Source organism: Lissotriton vulgaris, chromosome 1_1 (assembly GCF_964263255.1).
Source record: "Lissotriton vulgaris chromosome 1_1, aLisVul1.2, whole genome shotgun sequence".
Lineage (NCBI taxonomy): Eukaryota > Metazoa > Chordata > Amphibia > Caudata > Salamandridae > Lissotriton > Lissotriton vulgaris.
In genome coordinates, this window is record NC_141685.1 from 192,460,464 (window position 1) to 192,479,394 (window position 18,931).

The window sequence follows — 18,931 nt, forward strand, 5'->3', positions numbered from 1 at the left end:
GTGATTTAAAGCCCTCTTTAACAGTGAAGTCGGGTTTTTATTCACAATTCTGAAAACAGCACTTTTAGAAAGATGGTACTTTGTTGTCCTAACAATTTGGTGTCTGCTGCCTGTGCCCAGGGTCACATGGCTAAGTGTAGTTGCCAGTTGGTCTTTGTGTATTGCTCTTGAATTGCTTGTATGAGACAAAGGAAAGCTAGGTGTTGACAGGATGGGCCATTCTGAATTAATGAGGGGAAGAAACTGTCACCTCCCACACTTAAATATCACAAAGGCCCTGCCTGAGCACTGTCAAAAAAGGGTTTTACATTAGTCTATTATGACCCCAGACAATCTAGGGCCGGGGCAGGGAGGCAGAACATTACAAGTACCTCTGAGGGATGGAATCCTCCAGAAGCTTCTCCCACTTCAAAATGGGCACAGATAAAAGTATTGGACCTCAGACACTAACTTGGACCTGTGGACTCTTCCAAGAAGAAGGTCTGCTTTGCTGCTGAAAGGACTGCCACTCTGCAGGACTGCTGCTCTGAAGAACTGCTGTCCTGCTGTGGTGATATACTACCCTGCTACGACCCCAGAGTGACCCCGAGAGTGACTCTGAGGGCTAGTTGGCTGATCGTCTTATCAGAAGTCTCAGGGACATAACAGGATTTCCGCAACCCTGATCCCAGCACCTCTACTCTGCCATCTATGAGTCCTGCCAAGTGGTGTCACCTGAGTCCTGTACCCTTGGAAGTGGGCCTAAAGGTGCTCTGCCAGCCCATCTGTAGGCCCAGCAGAACCACCATAGCTCCTCTGCTGCATTGCAACACCCCAATCAGAACTGCCACATTGCCTCTACAGTGAGGATTTTCACGGCGCAAGGACTTCGCATCGCCCTTGCAGCCCGCATTAGTAGTGCGAAACATGCGTAACTTAGGACTTAACATTTCAAGATTCACATTGATGGCAGCCTTGACAGTGATGCAGGACTCCACAGGACTCTTAATCACAGCCTCACAGCTCCTTGAAACTGAAACTGCATGACACATCTCTGACCAGGACCTAGCCTCGGCTACATGATCCACCCTCGAAGCCGGACTCCACTACTCTTCACCACCAGGATTTAAGGTACTCTTGTTCAGTGGGCCTAACTGGGTCCCTGAAGCCGGTTCAATCCATTGTGGCTGGCCTGATTTGTGACTTTGTCCCGGTCGAGTGCCACCAGATTTCCGCAGTTGGCACTTTGTGTTTTCTAATGCTTTTTACACTTAAATCTTTATAATTGCATATCTCCAGTACTTCTGATTGGATTTTTGCCATTTCGGTCTTAATTTATTTATTAAAATGTACTCTATTTTTTTAAAGTGGCGTGAAATTTTCTTGTGTTGTGTTTTTACTTTTTTGTACTGCTTGTGTGCTGCATAAATACTTCACACATTGCCTCTAAGCTAAGCCTGACTGTTTTTGTGCCAAGCTACCAGAGAGTTAAGCACACAGTACTTTGTGGGTTGATTGTGACTTCACCCTGACAACAATTGTGGTTGTTGTTCGAGTAGAGCTTTACCTCCTTCAACCAGCAACCTCATTATTTACATTTTTAAAACATGTTTTTCTATTTTGATAATGACAACGGGTCAGATAAATCTAGACTTTATTATTTAAATGAACCCAAAAATGTAAACACAGTTTTGATTAATTGTCATGAAGGTGTATATACACAAGAGTTTTTGAAGGTGTTCCTTGAGCACGGTCATACTTATTGACAAACTATTGTTTAGGAGAGGAGTGTGTGTCGAACAAAGTTTTGGTGGCAAATTCAGAGTTGTGATACCTTATTTCATGCATGTTGTAGCTAAAAGATTATCATTTTAAATTTCTGTCCAGAAGGCAACCTGCCCAGGATTTGCTTCCTTTTCAGATTTGACATCCTTCAAGGTAATCTGACATATTTTACAGACTGTGAATGGAAAGTGAATGTTACAATCGATGCTTCAAAAACTGTGATCTATAATGGTTCTTATAATCTAGCATTTCTTGACACATAAAGGAAATCCTTGTAGCCACTAGATGCATCTGTCTAAAGCTGTGGGTCTATTAGCACATATGCTAGATCCTGGGTATAATAAAGTCTTTATGGCAATAACTACTTATAGTGTGGATACGTTGTGCCATAGGTGGCCTTCAAACTACAGTCTGGATTCTGCCGGAGAGAATATGTCAAATATAATGGATTACTGAATGTGAGTGAATTTATTTTAGGACCACATCCAGTGAAGAGTAAAAGGTTGATAGCTAGCATAATCCATGCAGTTATAAATAAGAACCTGCACCCAGAGACTTTTTACTCGGGTGGAGAACTCCGCATACGCAAGTATAGAGAGTGCATCATCATAAAACTCTGCACGTACCTTGTGTAGCAAATTTACACAGAAGTCTAAGCTTACCTTTGTGAATCAGACCCTCATGATTTAACGACAACATATTTCAAAAAACATTTTTGGAGTTTTATTTAGTATCATGTACAGATGTTTATAGTATAATGTGCTGCTTTATTGTAGGTAATTCATATTTTATTAACAGTAGATTTAAGTAAATATGCAACAGAATTTGCATGATTATTCTTGTCTTTTTCTTCACTAATCCCAGAGACTGAGTTTTCAGGACAACACAAACGTGTATTTGAATTTGATGCAAAGCCAAGTTAGAGGAGAGTTACCTTCCGCAGTCGCCTGGTGCGTCCAGCAGAGCACATTGTATGTTAGAGACATCTGGAGCTGAAGGCCAATCACTGGCATCACAAGTCTAAGCTTTATTTTCACAGTACTGAATGTCATGACATTGCCAAGCAGTAGCATATCGAAAACACATTTATAAATTCAGAGTTATATGTTGAGGGGCCTTTTAGAAACACGTAAAGAGACTTTGTGCTGGGGTAGAGTAGTTAGAGGCTAGATAGAAAGGAGGGATTCTTCAAAACGGGCTGCTTGCAACAAGCAGTTCATTTATTTAATCTTATTTTTTGCCATTCTATTTAATTTACAATATTTACGCATTCATTGTAATAACTGGTATATTTATTTTACAGTAACATCTATTCATGTAATCTGCTCTGGAATATGGTTTAATGATTTATTGATTATGCTTTATAGATTATGACATTTTTGTGTATAAATACCTATATGTATAAAGATATATACATTTATCCATATATGTATGTGTATATATGTACATATATATATATATATATATATATATATATATATATATATATACAAACACACACACATATCTCTCTCTCTCTCTTTCTCTCTCTCTCTCTTTCTCTCTCTCTCTCTCTCTCTCTCTCTCTCTATATATATATATATATATATATATATATATATATATATATATATATATCAGCACAGAATCTTCAAACCTCCACGGCACAGCGGCGAATGAAGAGACAGACCCCACGCTTTCCAGGCAAGATGTTTTATTCAGTTCGTGTGCCTTCCAAAATGCAACATTTCGACTACTGGCATAGTCTTGTTCACACCTATATATATATATATATATTCACTGAAAAAACCATAGGTTTTACACACGTTATAGTTAGGAAGTAGCATTTGAAAAACCTATGAAATTCACTGAAAAAACCATAGGTTTGACACCAGTTATAGTTAGCTGGAAATTTTACTGACATAAAACCAATGAAATTCCACGTTATAGTTAGTTGGACTCACTATAACTTGCGGGTGTAATGCACTGCTGATGACATTACATATTACATCACTCATGACATGGTCAGTGACATCACTTATGACATCACTGATGACAGACCTCCTTTAAGTGTAATGTAACCCTTAAAACACATATTGGAAAATAGAAATTAACATTTTCAAAAAAATGGAGATACCCATACCAGTTACAACAACCAATTCAGTAATTCCACCATCTATATACACATTCTCTCATTTACCAACAGTTCTATATAGTCACTCATACATATACTCACTCATCATATGTAGTGATACACCTATACATCCTGTAACACACCGACAATCATCCAAAAGTTACTCACACACATACTCACACATGCAAATAAACTATTGAACATCCATTTATTTGCATATAAAACTATACACACCCAACCACCCATACAGTCCTGCACATATGGTGTCTTCTAAACACATACAAAAAGAGAGTTAGTCATTCATGCATCTATGTGATTAGTAATACCCCCATAAAACCATAGAAACACTCATACTAATACTAAAAAAACATCTAAGAACCCAAATACCTACACATGTAGGTACTCATCAATCCATGCAGCCAGTTATTCACAAAGTGAAACACTGATACATATATTCAAATATTTAAACATTACTCGCTAATATATGTATTCACTAAGGTACACTTAATAAGCCAGTTATCCAATCATTTCTGTTTGAAAAAAACATTCATTAAGACAATAATTTAAACATTTATTCTTCACTCGACCTTTACATATACATATATAAAACATATTTATTTTTTAGAAAGACACACATTCACTGGATGGTGTCATAAGTGATGTCACTGACCATGTCATGAGTGATGTAATATGTAATGTCATCAGCAGTGCATTAAACGCGCAAGTTATAGTGAGTCCAACTAACTATAACGTGGAATTTCATTGGTTTTATGTCAGTAAAATTTCCAGCTAACTATAACTGGTGTCAAACCTATGGTTTTTTCAGTGAATTTCATAGGTTTTTCAAATGCTACTTCCTAACTATAACGTGTGTAAAACCTATGGTTTTTTCAGTGAATTTCATAGTTTTTTTGAATGCTAGTTCCTAAGTATGTAATCTCGTTCGTAACTACATAGTGTCACCGCCTACACGTCCTGAGAAGCGCATGTAAAGTCATGTGACTTGAAAACAAAACTTCCAATTGGTTATTAGTAGTTTCTGTTCTGGATTATACACGAAGCACTCCACCCACTTTCCTCACAATCTTTTCTACTCTCAAGAGACAACAACGTCGAGCATCTTCCGGAAGACTTTGCTGAAATGGCTGCCCTACCAGATTCATCTTCCGAATCTGAAGGAAATGAGCGACCACCGTTAAGAAGAAAAAAGGAATCTTTCATTTGGCAATTTTTCACTTATCCTGAAGATCAAAAGAAAGTGAATGCGCCAAAATTAACCTGCACCATATGCAATTCGGAGCTCTCAAGGGGAAATCCAAATAAAAAATATTCCTTTTCTGCACACACCATGCAGCGGCATGTTAAACAAAGGCATCCTGAGCATTATGCAAAAGCATCGACAAGAGCCCTGGCCACGCTAGTACCATCAGAGGTGGCCAGCACATCTTCTGGTGTACGACCTGTATCTCCATCGAGTGCTGAGATGGACTTGAGACCATATCTTGCGAAGGTGCATATGAAATGCAACAAGTGTGGAGAAATTCTTTTGTATGGAGAGCAGAGCCTCGTTCTTATTAAACTCAAAATTGACAGTCACAAATGCCCCAAGAAAAGATACATTTCTTCACTTCATTTTCAAACTATTACATACTGAAAAATGTAGTAGCAACTTTAAGAAATCGAAAGCATTATAACACTTCTTTCCCAAAAAAAAAAAAAAAAAAAAAAGTTCTTTTCAGAACTAACTCTTTCTACCAAAACGTGCTCCAAGAGCATATTATGAGATATTTTTTCGCCGCTTTATTTTAGTGCGAGACCGGGTGCGCGCACCCTCCTATCGCGTACAGAACCTGACACTTGCATGTGAAGTCATGTGACTTCTAAACAACACTTCTAATTGGTTCTTGGTAGTTTCTATTCTGGAATTTACACGCAGCACTCCACCCACTTCCATCACTTTCTTTTCTACTCTCAAGAGACAACAACGTCGAACATCTTCCCGAAGACTTCGGTACAATGGCTACCGTTCCGCATTCATCTTCCGAATCTGATGAAAATGAGCGACCACCTTTGACAAGAAAAACGGAGGCCACGCTATTACCATCAGAAGTAATCAGCACATCTTCCGGTGGACGACCTGTATCTCCATCGAGTGCTGAGATGGACTTGAGACCATATCTGGCGAACGTGCACATGAAATGCACGAACTGTGGAGAACTTCTTGTATACGGAGAGCAAAGCTTTACTCTAATTAAACACACAATTGAGAGTCATAAATGCTCCAAGAAAAGTTACATTTCTTTATTTGGATAGTATGACATACTGAAAAATGTCGTCGCAACTTTAAGAAATCAAAACCATCATAACACTTGTTTCCACCCACCTATCACGTCGAGACACGCATGTGCAGTCATGTGACTTTAAAACAACACTTCCAATTGGTTCTTACTAGTTTCTATTCTGCAATTTACACGGAACACTCCACCCACTTCCCTAGAAAACCAGTTTATCGAAAAACTTTTAAAGCCTCCTCTTATGAAATATTCGACATCAATCACATAGCAGAGTACTAAATAGCACTATATACACTCCGTCCCTTAATTATAAGAGACTTATTGCTATGTAAAAGCAACTTTTGTTTTCACGCGATAATGTGAAATGCTGAGCCTATTACATAATTTTATTTCACATATATGTTACTATTCTCCTTCGAGTACTAACACCGTAGAAAATACCACCAATAGCGGTGATATTTTTTACACCGAGAACGGGCGATTTCTATCGCTTACAGCCCTTACAATTATAAAGTTTTATTTCCTAAGTCTCTGATCTCCAACTGTGCAACGTAGGTCCCCTGTGTGTCGTAATAAGGTCCATAAACAAAAACTACAGAGCCAGCATTATAAACATACACAGAACCACAAAACGACAAGAGCCACCATGCTAATATATATCCTTAATATAATAAACATCTGAGAATAAATACATATTTCCGTGGCAGCCCATAACACAAATGTGGCGTCCTCTGACTCTGCTCCATTACCAAACACCGTAACTCCCCGCCCCCCTCACTTTTCACTAAACTCCGCACTCCACCCCAGCCGAACCCCCTATTACAAACCCCCAACCTACCCTCCCTGCCCAAACCCACCATGAACATCAAACCGCCCCTAGAAAACTTATAAGACACAGGATTACTAAAACTCAAAGAATACGCAACAGGCACATAATGTAAATAGTACATTAAGGCACATATTTTTTCCAAAATACTATTTAAAAACATGTTCTATTTTTAATAAATCTATCATGCATCTGACCCTCTAGAACTGCTTTCAAAACGTGAACTATAAACCTCTACTTTTCATTTTCAAACCATACACTTTCATCTGCCCCTCTAGAACTGCTTTCAAAACATGAACTATAAACCTCTACTTTTCATTTTCAAACCATACACTTTCAATTACATTATTTTTTTCTCCACAATTCATGTAATGTTACAAACCTTTTCTAAAATACACCAGTCCGTATCATTTATAAGGATTTATTTTCAGTCTTCATCAGTGACACTTTCTTCACATATAATAGAAATCACTATAACTTTTTAAACGACAATGCTAACGCGGTAAAAATAACCCTTCATTTGCTTTCCTTTAAGAATGCAAACTATGTACCCCACGCATGCGTTTCTTAATCTTTGTATTTGGCAGCGAATACCGACCTTGAATCGGAAGACATGAACAAGACCGCCATTGTCACATTTAAAACTGAACGTTGCATCTGCTCACACACATATCTTTCACTAAGCTAACATTCACAGAAAACAGCATTGATGTAAAAAAAATTGACCTTGCTTTACAACTCCCTCAAATCACTCCCTTATTTTTTAACGCATCCTCCAGTTCAAAAAAAGCTACTTTTTTAATAACCACTAAGCAATATATAAGTGACTAGACTCCTAGAAAATGTATCAAGTCATTCTGCTCCTCTCCACTGCATAGCCGGCGACCTAATTCTGTGGAGTTGCTATACAACCAGCGGTGCTGCGCCGTTTCCTGTACCATCTTGGGAAATTCAAAATGGATGTCCCTCCTGCCTTCGCAAACGAGCCGGGCCACTTAGAACTATTTCGACAGAGAATGCTTCTATACTACGGCACCTTACCACTCTCAACTTTGAATACTTCATATCGATTATCATTTCGATATTCGTATTTCACCTGTGTGCAGCCTGTATTTCATTGCCTGAGCTGTGATTTCACGTGGGCCCTGGATTTATGTCTCTGCAATTTGGTACCTCCAGAACCGAATTACAATCACCTCATGAATCCGTTACTTGATCATGAACAGCTTTGTTACAACGGAGGGTTTATGGCCTTTGCAGCGATACAAGGAGTTCTGGGTCATTGGAATATATTCGCAGCGGCGCAAGATTTCCTAACAGAGAGCTACATCGAAAACCCACCGAGCTGCCCTATGATGGTAAAAGACGCCCCAATAATGACAGATCATGAATGCTCCTTTCATCTTCTCAATTGGATGGCTGACATGTTTTCAGATGATAACAATGATTTCATGTTAGAGGCACTTGCTGCATACTTTGCCTACACAATGGACGGTTAACTCTTTCCTAACAGCGAGCTACATCGAAAACCCACCGAGCTGCCCTCTGATGGTAAAAGAGGCTCCGATTATAACAGATCATCAGTACTGCTTTACTCTTTTCTATTGGATAGCTGACATAATTTCAAATGATAAAACTGATTTCCTGTTACAAGCAGAAGCTACCTATTTTGCCTAAACAATGCTTCAATAACTCTCAAACAACCCATTGACGTCCTCATTTCCTTTTGGTTTTCTATATTCTTCACGTTATTTTCCATATTTTCTTTTGAAGAACAGACCTATTTGCTTTACTAACAGTGGACATTATGATTTCGTGTTGTTAGACAGCTGATTCATAAAGTAATGATGTATAACCACTTGCATTTTCATATATCGTTCCTAAACTGAAAGGCCAGAAACCTTCTTCCATTTATTAAAATATAATATACTTCCTTATAAGACTGTACAATGTTTTTTTCCAACTATATTCATTTTTCTTCAACTATAGCGTTTGTATTCCATGTACTACTGACAATACCAATTACTGTGTTTTTTGCAATTTCTGTACTCAGATTACATAATGATTTGCCTTTAAAATAGTACATTTCTAAATAAACATTTCAAATATTCACGGTTTCTCTTTTAATCCATAATCTCAACTGAAATGATTTCATATTGAAAAACTATTCATGGGTTCCACATAACCTTAACTGTAGTCACTGAGAACCTTATTTATGAAGACCTTCCGCCGCCAGTGCCTCATTTTTTAAAATGGGAAAAAGTAACGCACCGGTGGCGCAAGGCCTTCATAAATAAAGTCCTGAATATTTTCTTTTCTCGACCTCACTTACTGATACTAGAACCTGCAAGCCAAATACGGCCCGTGAACTCTTTCTTAGTAGGTTGCGCACCGTAAAGACAGTTATACCACTGTTAACATTTTTTTTTTTACTGTTACTAAGCACCGACACAGTTCCGCTTCACTCAGAGTTAATCACTGCTCCCACGCTTCTACAGGCCAGACGCTATGTCGTATTTCTCTCCTTATCACCTTTTCATCTCCACAATAACAAACAGTTGTCCGCCAGCCACCAGAGAACAGACTCAGATGCAGAGGCACCAAAGAGTGAACCCATCACCAACTGCCATCTCCGGCTGTTTCCATGGTTACACCTCATTCTGCACCTTGCTGAAGGCACAGGTCAAAAGTTCATGTCTTAACGTTCTACAGCAAACTAAGAACACTGTTTTCCCTCCAGAAACACCTGCCAATCCACAACTCTGTTACATGTCTTGTTTTTTCACACCCAATAGTACTTTTCGTTTAACATAAACATTGACCTGTTCACTCTCCACTTGTTACAATCAACCAATCATTTTTATGTTTTTTAACCACACCCAGCCTCTTCCTTTTTCTTTATTTAAAATTTCAACTTCTAACTACCATTCCACTTCCAGAACCGATCGGAGGACGACTACAAATCCCTTGAAAATGAAGGTCTGGCTAATAGGACACAGTTATATTCACTGGGGTGAAAAATATGCAGTAAGCAGACGAATTTGCAACCTCAGCTTACCAAATGTACACATAACATGGATTTCCAAAAGAGGATTGAAATGTCACCAATTAATTCCATTGGTGAAAACTTTTATGCATCTCCCAGAACCAGACCTTATAATTGTGCACTGTGGTGGGAACGATCTAGGCACAATCACTGGGGTAGGTCTGGAAATGCTTCTAAAAGACACCTTTCGACAATTGATGACACTTTTTCCTCGATCTGCCTTGGTATATTCCAATATATGCCAAAGACAGAAATGGAATTGGTCCAATCACCATTGTGCACAATTTGAGAAAGCAAGGAGACATGTAAATAAATCTGTTTCTGCGTTCCTCAGAGATTATAGCATGGGTTCTATTTACCACAACAACTTGCGATACCACATGCAAGACGTCTATAGGAGAGACGGTGTTCATTTCACGAATGAGGGAAACAGAATCTTCCTCTGCAACATCAGGCTCTGCATCGGTACTTACTTATAAATGCAGAAAACACTCAATTAACACAAGGGCTCTTTTCAGAGCCACCTTATATCTAAGCACTCAAACTTCTGATTTACCTCCATTTTCACACTCTTGTAAATAGGTGTGCGCGACCGGGTGCGCGCACCCCGTATTTTTTTCGGAGAAAAATTATATCTTTTCGCGTTCAAGGGCCTTACTGCACACCCCGAGAAAAGCTATGCAGCAAGACAATCTCTACCTTCTCCCCTTTCCATGTTTCAACGCTTTGAAATGAACAATATATTTACTCGCAGTGACAAAATGGCGGACAAAACTTCCTGATTTCCTTCTAATCGAACGTTAACAGACGTCACGCAGCCAAAAAAAATACCGCTCACGCGCAGCCGCTTGGCTGCACGCACGTGTGCGCGCCTATAGATATATAATTGATTTTAACTTTAATTTTCTCAACAACTACTGAACGGATTTACACCATTCCAAAAAAAGCGTAATCTGCGAACAAGACTCTACAGTTTTGGCAAATTTCTTATAAATTCATTCACCCATTCGAACTGTAGCCGAGTCTAAAGGTCCTATGGAAAATAACATGGAGAAAACACGTTTTGGGACCCCCCTTATATCTCAGCCCCCACTTGACCAATCCCCCCCAAACTTTCAGGGAAGGAGTGCAGCGAACCTAGCCATCTTCTTTGAGAAATTCGCAAAGACTCATCCACCAGGGCCAAAGTTATTCCAAATAGAATGTTGAGGATTTCCTATGGAAAACAATCCTAACTATAACTACCTACTGGCGACCGCCAGTAGGTAATATATATATATATATATATATTCAAAATAGGATATCCATTCATTCCCCAAGGAAATCATCCGGCACTCGAACACGAGTATCGTTGGTTCAGGCTTATTTTATAAGTTACATCCATCAACGCGTTTCGGGAGTCAGGCTCCCTAGATCACGATGTTTGTGCCGCCATTATGAACTTCTAAAAATACCAAAATAAGGTAGCAAACAGTGTAAAAGGACATTCAAATCCTGGTCAGACCGTCTACTAATACGGCGGCCATTTTAGCACTTGGAGTTAGATCAAACTTTGTTCAGCAAAAAAGGCTTATTACTTCATGTTTAGGGCAAGTGCCTATAACAAAACATAAACATCCTATTATCATATTTTTTACCGTTTCAAAGCAAAAAACACATTTTTTTTATATAACGCAAGTGCATTTTAAAAACAGTTTCATATGTTCAAACAATAAGGATTCCATAAGTGTCTGGGCAAGTGCCCCTAAACCACTAGAACCTCAAACGAGTATTCATAGGATTATTTTACAATTATCTATCACATGCTGAACACCTCAAGTTTCCAATTTGATTGCTTTCATCAGACCTCAGACAGCTGACCCAATGATTTATCAAATTTTATCACGTGGCTTTATCTATATAACTGACTGTTCTAATTGAAATGGGAAAACATTTTCTAGTAATGCAATTTTACTCAAGATATCCTTACTATTTTCATAAAGTGCAAGTGCCTATTTGTAAACAATAATACTCTCTTACTGTAAACAACTACTCTATAAAATGCACATAATTCAAAGAGAAAGTAAAGTGCTAGTGCTTGAATATGCCATATTTCTACTATGAGCTATCTACTGCCCTTATACATCGCAAAAGGAGTAACCCATAGATAAAGTGCTAATGCCTAAACGAAAACAATAGTACTCTATACTATTTATGTAAACAATCCACTCCTATTGCACATAAAAAAGATTTTTAAAGTGTCAGTGCATAAATAGTTAAAAAAGCATTATCCATTCCATTCCATTTCTTCAATACCACTTCAGTTTTACACATCATACTACCACTTATGTATTAAAAAAAGGGAAAAATTAAAAAGGTTATTTGTCAATTAAAAACATTAACAATTCATAATTTGGATATGCAGTTTCGATATGCTCGAGGTTGTTCTATCATTTCATTTAATACATATGCAATCAGGTCAGACATGTATGAAGATCTTCATCTACCTTCAGGCCCTGTGGCTCTTTGGAATTAAATTCTAAAATAAAATAGGTCTCCAACCTCCTTAGTTCACCTTTCCTGTCACCTCCTCTCTTTTTCTTTGGGACCTCTGCAATACAAGAATATTGGAGGCCTGCGGGGTTACTTTGGTGGTGTGATTCAAAATGCCGTGCTACAGGGTAGGATCTGTCCTGATTGATAATTGTACGTCTATGCTGCAGGATTCGCTGGTGCACTGGTAAAATGGTGCTACCAATATATGTCTTGGGGCATGGGCATTGTAGTAAATATACTATATATTCACTTTTACAATTTATAGCACTCCTGACTGTAACTGTTTTATTAAAAGAGGTTCTAAAATCTGTACGGTTCATTCCATGTTGACAGACTTTACACTTAAAACATCTTTTAAAACCAAGTTTCGGTTTCAGCCAGTCGGTGTTGCTTTTCTTTTTCTCTATGAACTCACTTTTTACAACTAGGTCTTTGAGAGATTTAGATTTTCTGTATGTAATTTCGGGATTCCTTTTCACCTTTGAACCTAACACTGGATCGTTCCTTATTAGATACCAGTGTTTTCTTAGAATAGATCTTATTTCTTTATGTTTGGTATAGAATGTGGTTATGAATCTCGAAGTAATTTGATCTTTCTGTGATTTATCTAAATTCTTTAGTTTCTGAGTTCTAGAAGGTTCAAATAGTATATTCTGTCTTATCAACCTTCTTGCCTTGCTGGATGCTCCTTTTAGGATCGTATCCTTATACCCTCTTGAATGAACCTGTGGGTCATTTCAATCTCAATCTTATCATATTGCTCATCACTGCTGCAGGTGCGCCTGGCTCTATAGTATTCCCCAAACGGAATAGTTCTCATAAGAGCTGTTGGACGGGCGCTTTTAGCATGCAAGATTGAGTTACCTGCAGTTGTTTTACGGAACACTGTAGTTTCTAGTCTACTATCTATGGGAGTGATCTTAATATCGAGAAAATCAATAGTTTTTTTTGCTCAAATGTCCCACGAATTCCAAATTCAGTGAGTTCTGGTTCAACTCATCAATAAATAGGTCGATTGATGACTCCGTGCCCTGCCACAACACGAAGACATCATCGATATATCTGACCCATAATATAACGTGTTCTGTCCAATGATCAAGGGGACCCCCTCTAAGCACCTGTTCCTCCCACCAGCCGAGATGTAAATTGGCGTAACTGCGGGCAAAACAGGTGCCCATCGTGGTCCCCCGCTCCTGGAGGTAAAGGTCATTACCAAAGAGAAAAATGTTTTTGGTTAAACACTACTCCATGATTTCAAGAATCATTCTATTCTGAGAAGCAAGGCGTGCCGGTCTCCTATTAAGGTAATGCTCACATGCCCTTAGACCATCTACATGTCTTATACTCGTGTACAAGGTTGAAATGCCTAACGTTAAAAATACCATAGTTTCAGGATCCCAACATATATCATAGATACATTTCAAAAAATCAGTTGAATCCCTCAAATAGGAAGGGAGCGATCGAACAATAGGGTTAAAAAAATAGTCTATATATCGCGATGCGTTCTCAAAAAGGCTTCCACAAGATGAAATGATGGACCTCCCTGGTGAACTAGTGGGTTTTTTGTGTATTTTTGGTAACATATAGAAGACTGGAATCACAGGATTATCTTGTTATATGAACTTATGCTCATCCCAACTAAGCAGTCCATTTTCTTTCCAATGGTCCAGTCTTCCAAGAAATTCCACAGTCACATTCTCATACTCCTTGGGGCTTATTTTCTTGTAGCAACTGTAATCCTGCAATTGACTCAGTGCCTCTTTTTTATATTGCTCTTTGCCCCAGAGAACCACATTGCCTCCTTTATCAGAAGGTTTTACTAGGAGTCCATCTTCCATCTGTAATTTTTTCACTGTCTTGTGGAAAAGTGTCTTTTTTGGATTCATTTTATATTTCCTTTGATTTTCCTGAAAAAACAAATTTTTTAGGTCTCTAGTTATATTTTCCCCAAACAGGTCTACATTATCTTTTATAGTCTGTGGGAGAAACTTTGAAGGAGCTCTAAACAGTTGTAAATTCTTCTCTTGTTCAATATTGTCATCCTACACCAATTGAGAGGTATCATCCATTAATGCTATCATGTCCGTTATGGCCGGTATATCATTGACACTTAAGAAAGTCATAGGGGTATCTGACACAGTTTCAACTTCAGACTCCTGGATGTTTTTCTGTCCGGCATGTAATTTTGTCAATTTTAATTTTCTAATGTACGGATAAAGGTCCAACCTACTGTTTGGATAGTTAAAACCATTTGTATCATAATAAGAGAGGCCTAACTTCAAGATTGTCTCGTCATCTTTAGTCAGCGTCATATATATGTATATTATCTACTCCCGTTCGCCAGTAGGTAGTTTTAGTTAGGAACTAGTTTTCCATAGGAAAATCATTTTTTGTTTAGGTAATAACTTTGCCGCCGTTGGCCGCATCTTCACAAAATATTCAAAACAAGTTACCACTCACTTCAGCTGCTGTTTGTAAAGTTTCAGGGTGATTCACCAGGCAGGGGCCAAGAAAAAGTCGAAGTCACAAAACATGTTTCCCTTAAGAAATTTCCCAAATGGATTATAGACAAGACTACATTCCAAACCACTGGATTGAAATACACCAAATTTGGCAGAAAGCTAGATCTTGGTCAAGAAAGATCTCTTTTTTGTAATTTGGTATAAATCAGTTCAGTCGTTTTGGAGTTATTTAAGAAAAAAGATTTATGGAAATCTCATCACGCGGAGGGTCTCTGGATCTGACAGGTCTAAGGATGAGATCTAATTGAAGTGGTGGCAGACATCTTGGAACTCGGACTCAGATGAATTCCAAGAAAACACATTTAAACAACGTAAGGGGACAGGGTAGAAATACCCTCACCATCTAGGCCAGGTGGTGGGGTCTAACAGGGACCCCACCTAGGGCTAAAAACAGTTTTTTATGCTCCCTCTGGTGGGCCAGGTCTTGGGGTGAGGAAATGCACATGCTTGGGGGGCAAGGAGCATGTGTGGCCCTGCTCCCTTGGCTGATTTTGGCCCACAGACCCTATCCCCCGGCCTTACAGGCTGAGTATGACTCTGTGAACACCAACCCCAGGGCCCATTTCTGCCCCCTTCCCAGGCTGATTTATGCCTGAGGACCCCATCCCCCATCCCTACCTACTATTAGACTCACAGTCCCCCTCCTGGGACCATTAAATGTCCTGTGGACCCCATGCACCAGTGCAAGCTCATGCTATGTACCGGGGTACCCACCTCCAGGACATAGAGGTTTCCATTCCTGCACTAGTGTATGCCCTCACTAGGCAGGAGCAATTTCAAAGCTCCTGCCAGGTAACAGCAAACACAAAGTCTGCTCCCAGCTGGTGTGAGCTTTAAAAATGCTCCTGCCAGTTGTGAGTTGACTTAAGATCTGTTTTACCTGCAGTTATGTGGCAGGAAAACAGATCTGAATATTGTTACGTCCCGCAGGGAGCATCATTGCAGCTGCTCCCTGCGGCGGGGGCGATGCTGGCTCCCTCTGGACATGGGTAGCGAGCTGGGTCTGCAGGGGTCTTGGGGCTCTCCCGCGGCCTTCATTGAAAATGCAGTGGGTGCCCTGGGTGTGCTCCACGGCACCCACCATTTCTTGGCCAGGCCCGGGGGGATGAGTACTACAGGCCCTAAATTGGCCCAGAAAGGTAGGCCACAAGGCCCCCCTCCCCCTAGAGTAAATGGCCAGGGACGGGGTCTCAGTGAATAAATCCACCAGGGGAGAGGGAGGTGGCTGCACAGGACTTCCACACTTCTAGGACTTGGTCAGGCCCCAGTGGGTGTAGTACCCAAGGCTAAATTAGCCTGGGGAGGTGGGCTGTGTGCCCCCCTCCCCATTTAAAGTGGTGGACGGCCCAAGAGAATGTACTTGATGGACAATTTTGTACCTGGGTACCCCACTCCCCAGAGCCCAGCAATTTTTTAATGGAAAAGAGGGCATACAACCCTCTTTGGGCCGAATTCGGCCTCAGAGACTCCATCCCTAGGGCCACTTGCAATAAAAGGCAGGTGCCCTGGTACCCAACCAGGGCACCTACCATTGTGTTGCTGGGGGTCAAGCCTCCAGTCAGCTCACTACATGAAGTGGGAGCTGGCATTGCTCCTGTCCATAGGGAGCAACTTCTAATCGATGCAGGCAGGATCAATATTTAGACCTGTTTCCCTGCCTGCATGACTGTGGGCAGAGAAACAGATCTAAAGTTCACTTCCAGGAGGGGGAAGCATTTTTAAAGCTCCCACCCACTTGGAACGGACTTGGTGTTTGCTCCTGCTTGGCATGAGATTTAATCAGGGGACTAAGGGGCATATTACCAAGGGCTTTATCTCTGTTTTTTTGGCTTTAAAAGCCAAAGAATCGGAAATAAAAATATCGCCTTATCAACAACGAGGTTCTAACATGCAAACTCGCAAGTTAGCATCCTTTTTCAGTATGCTTCCCTTTGCATCTCTAATGAGATGCAAAGTAGGCGTTCCAGAGCAAAATAATAGGAGAAATGTCACAAAGCGACATTTCTCCCATTATCAAGCTTCATGCTAACCTTGTTAGAGACAAAAAAGCAGCACTAACCACGGTTAACGCTGCTTTTTTACGTCTGCTAATTTTCAGACTTAGCCATGTAATCCAATGGGTGGTGGATTACATGGCTACGTCCACCATGGGCTATCAACAAGGATATCGCTATCCTTGTAGTTTTATTGCTGCATTACCAGCGATAACCTCCCAAATGCCGCTATCGCTGGATTTCTTATCGCCTAGGAGGTTAGGGTTGTTAATAACGCGATAACCAGGCGATATTATCCAGCGATAGGAGGCTTTAAAAAATGAACTCTAAGCGCCCTTAGAGTTAATTTTCCCTGTTCTTTGGTCATGTGCTTCTAAGTCCCCAAATCCTGTAATGGCTGCCAGCATCATTTTTCTAATTTTGCTTCCAGCCAATCAGTGTGCTCGCTCTCGCTGGAGCCTGACACCTGCGGGAGCGAGATGACCCAAGGGAAAGAAAGCTCCCTGGGCCAATTAGAACCCTCTGTATTTAAATTGCAGAGTCTCTGAGGCTCTTGCAAGCCCAACCATCCAAATATCTATAATTTCTTGTCCATTAGTATCTCAAAATCTACTGAAGGTTTTTAAACCAAATCACATAAAGCACAGTCTATGGACTAAGGTCTAGTTTCCTGCTGAATTTGGTGTAATTTAATTTAGGAGGTTTTGCTATAGCCCGTTTTAAACATGTCTGTGATAAATCCATAGGAATTTTGCGCTTTGGGTCCCCCCTTCTTCCTCGGGCTCTGCTTGATGACTCACCCTGAAGCTTGCCATTCACAAACTAGTCAAAAGCAGCACCTTTTTAGAATGTTTCTTGGAGATTTATCAAATGGCGCTAAAGTAATTAGCAACACAAAAATACTTTCCTATGGAAAAGCAATCCTAACTATAACAACCTTTATATTAGATATATTCTATCTATCTATCTATCTATCTATCTATCTATCTATCTATCTATCTATCTATCTATCTATCTATCTATCTATCTATCTATCTATCTATCTATCTATCTATCTATCTATCTATCTATCTATCTATATATCTATATATCTATATATGTATCTATCTATCGCTCGCTCTATATATATATATCTCTCTCTATATATGTATATTAGATAAATACGGTCCAATAATCCTGTTGACAGGTTCTGGTGACATCATAAGCCTCTGGGCTGAAGGCTGATTGGTTTGTAAAAGTCACCAAAACCCAGAACCTGCATTTCAAAGGCGAATGCTACATTTTGAAAGTCATACTAATAAAAGCGTTATACTATTTCTAGTTGGACATTTTGAATACCTGTGAAAAATATGAAAATGAGACATTGATTTAACATGAAAAGACATTTATATATTTCTCATTGATTTTTTTGTACTTCTGGTTAGAGAACACATCTAATCACATACAGTAACATGAGGAGCTTAACATGGATATCTTTGCAGTTGAAGTATCCCTAGAGGATTAGAGACAGTGGACCAGATTCCCAAAAGTAAACATAGACTAGAAGTATAAAGTTAGACTTCAGATCTAAGCTTATACTTCCAATCTAAACTGAGGCCTAATTCACAAAGGTAAACATAGACCTAGGTGTCAGTTCACAATTGTTTGCTATTCACAAAGGGATTTATGAGTAGTATTTTTACCGGTGCGGACACTTCCACTTGTAAAGATACTACTCAGAAATCCCTTTGTGAATAACAAACAGTCAACTTACTCAAACTTACTCAAAAGTGTAACTTTACTTTTGTAAATCAAGCCCTTCGACTTCAGATCTAAACGAAGAAATCAGTCTAAAGTT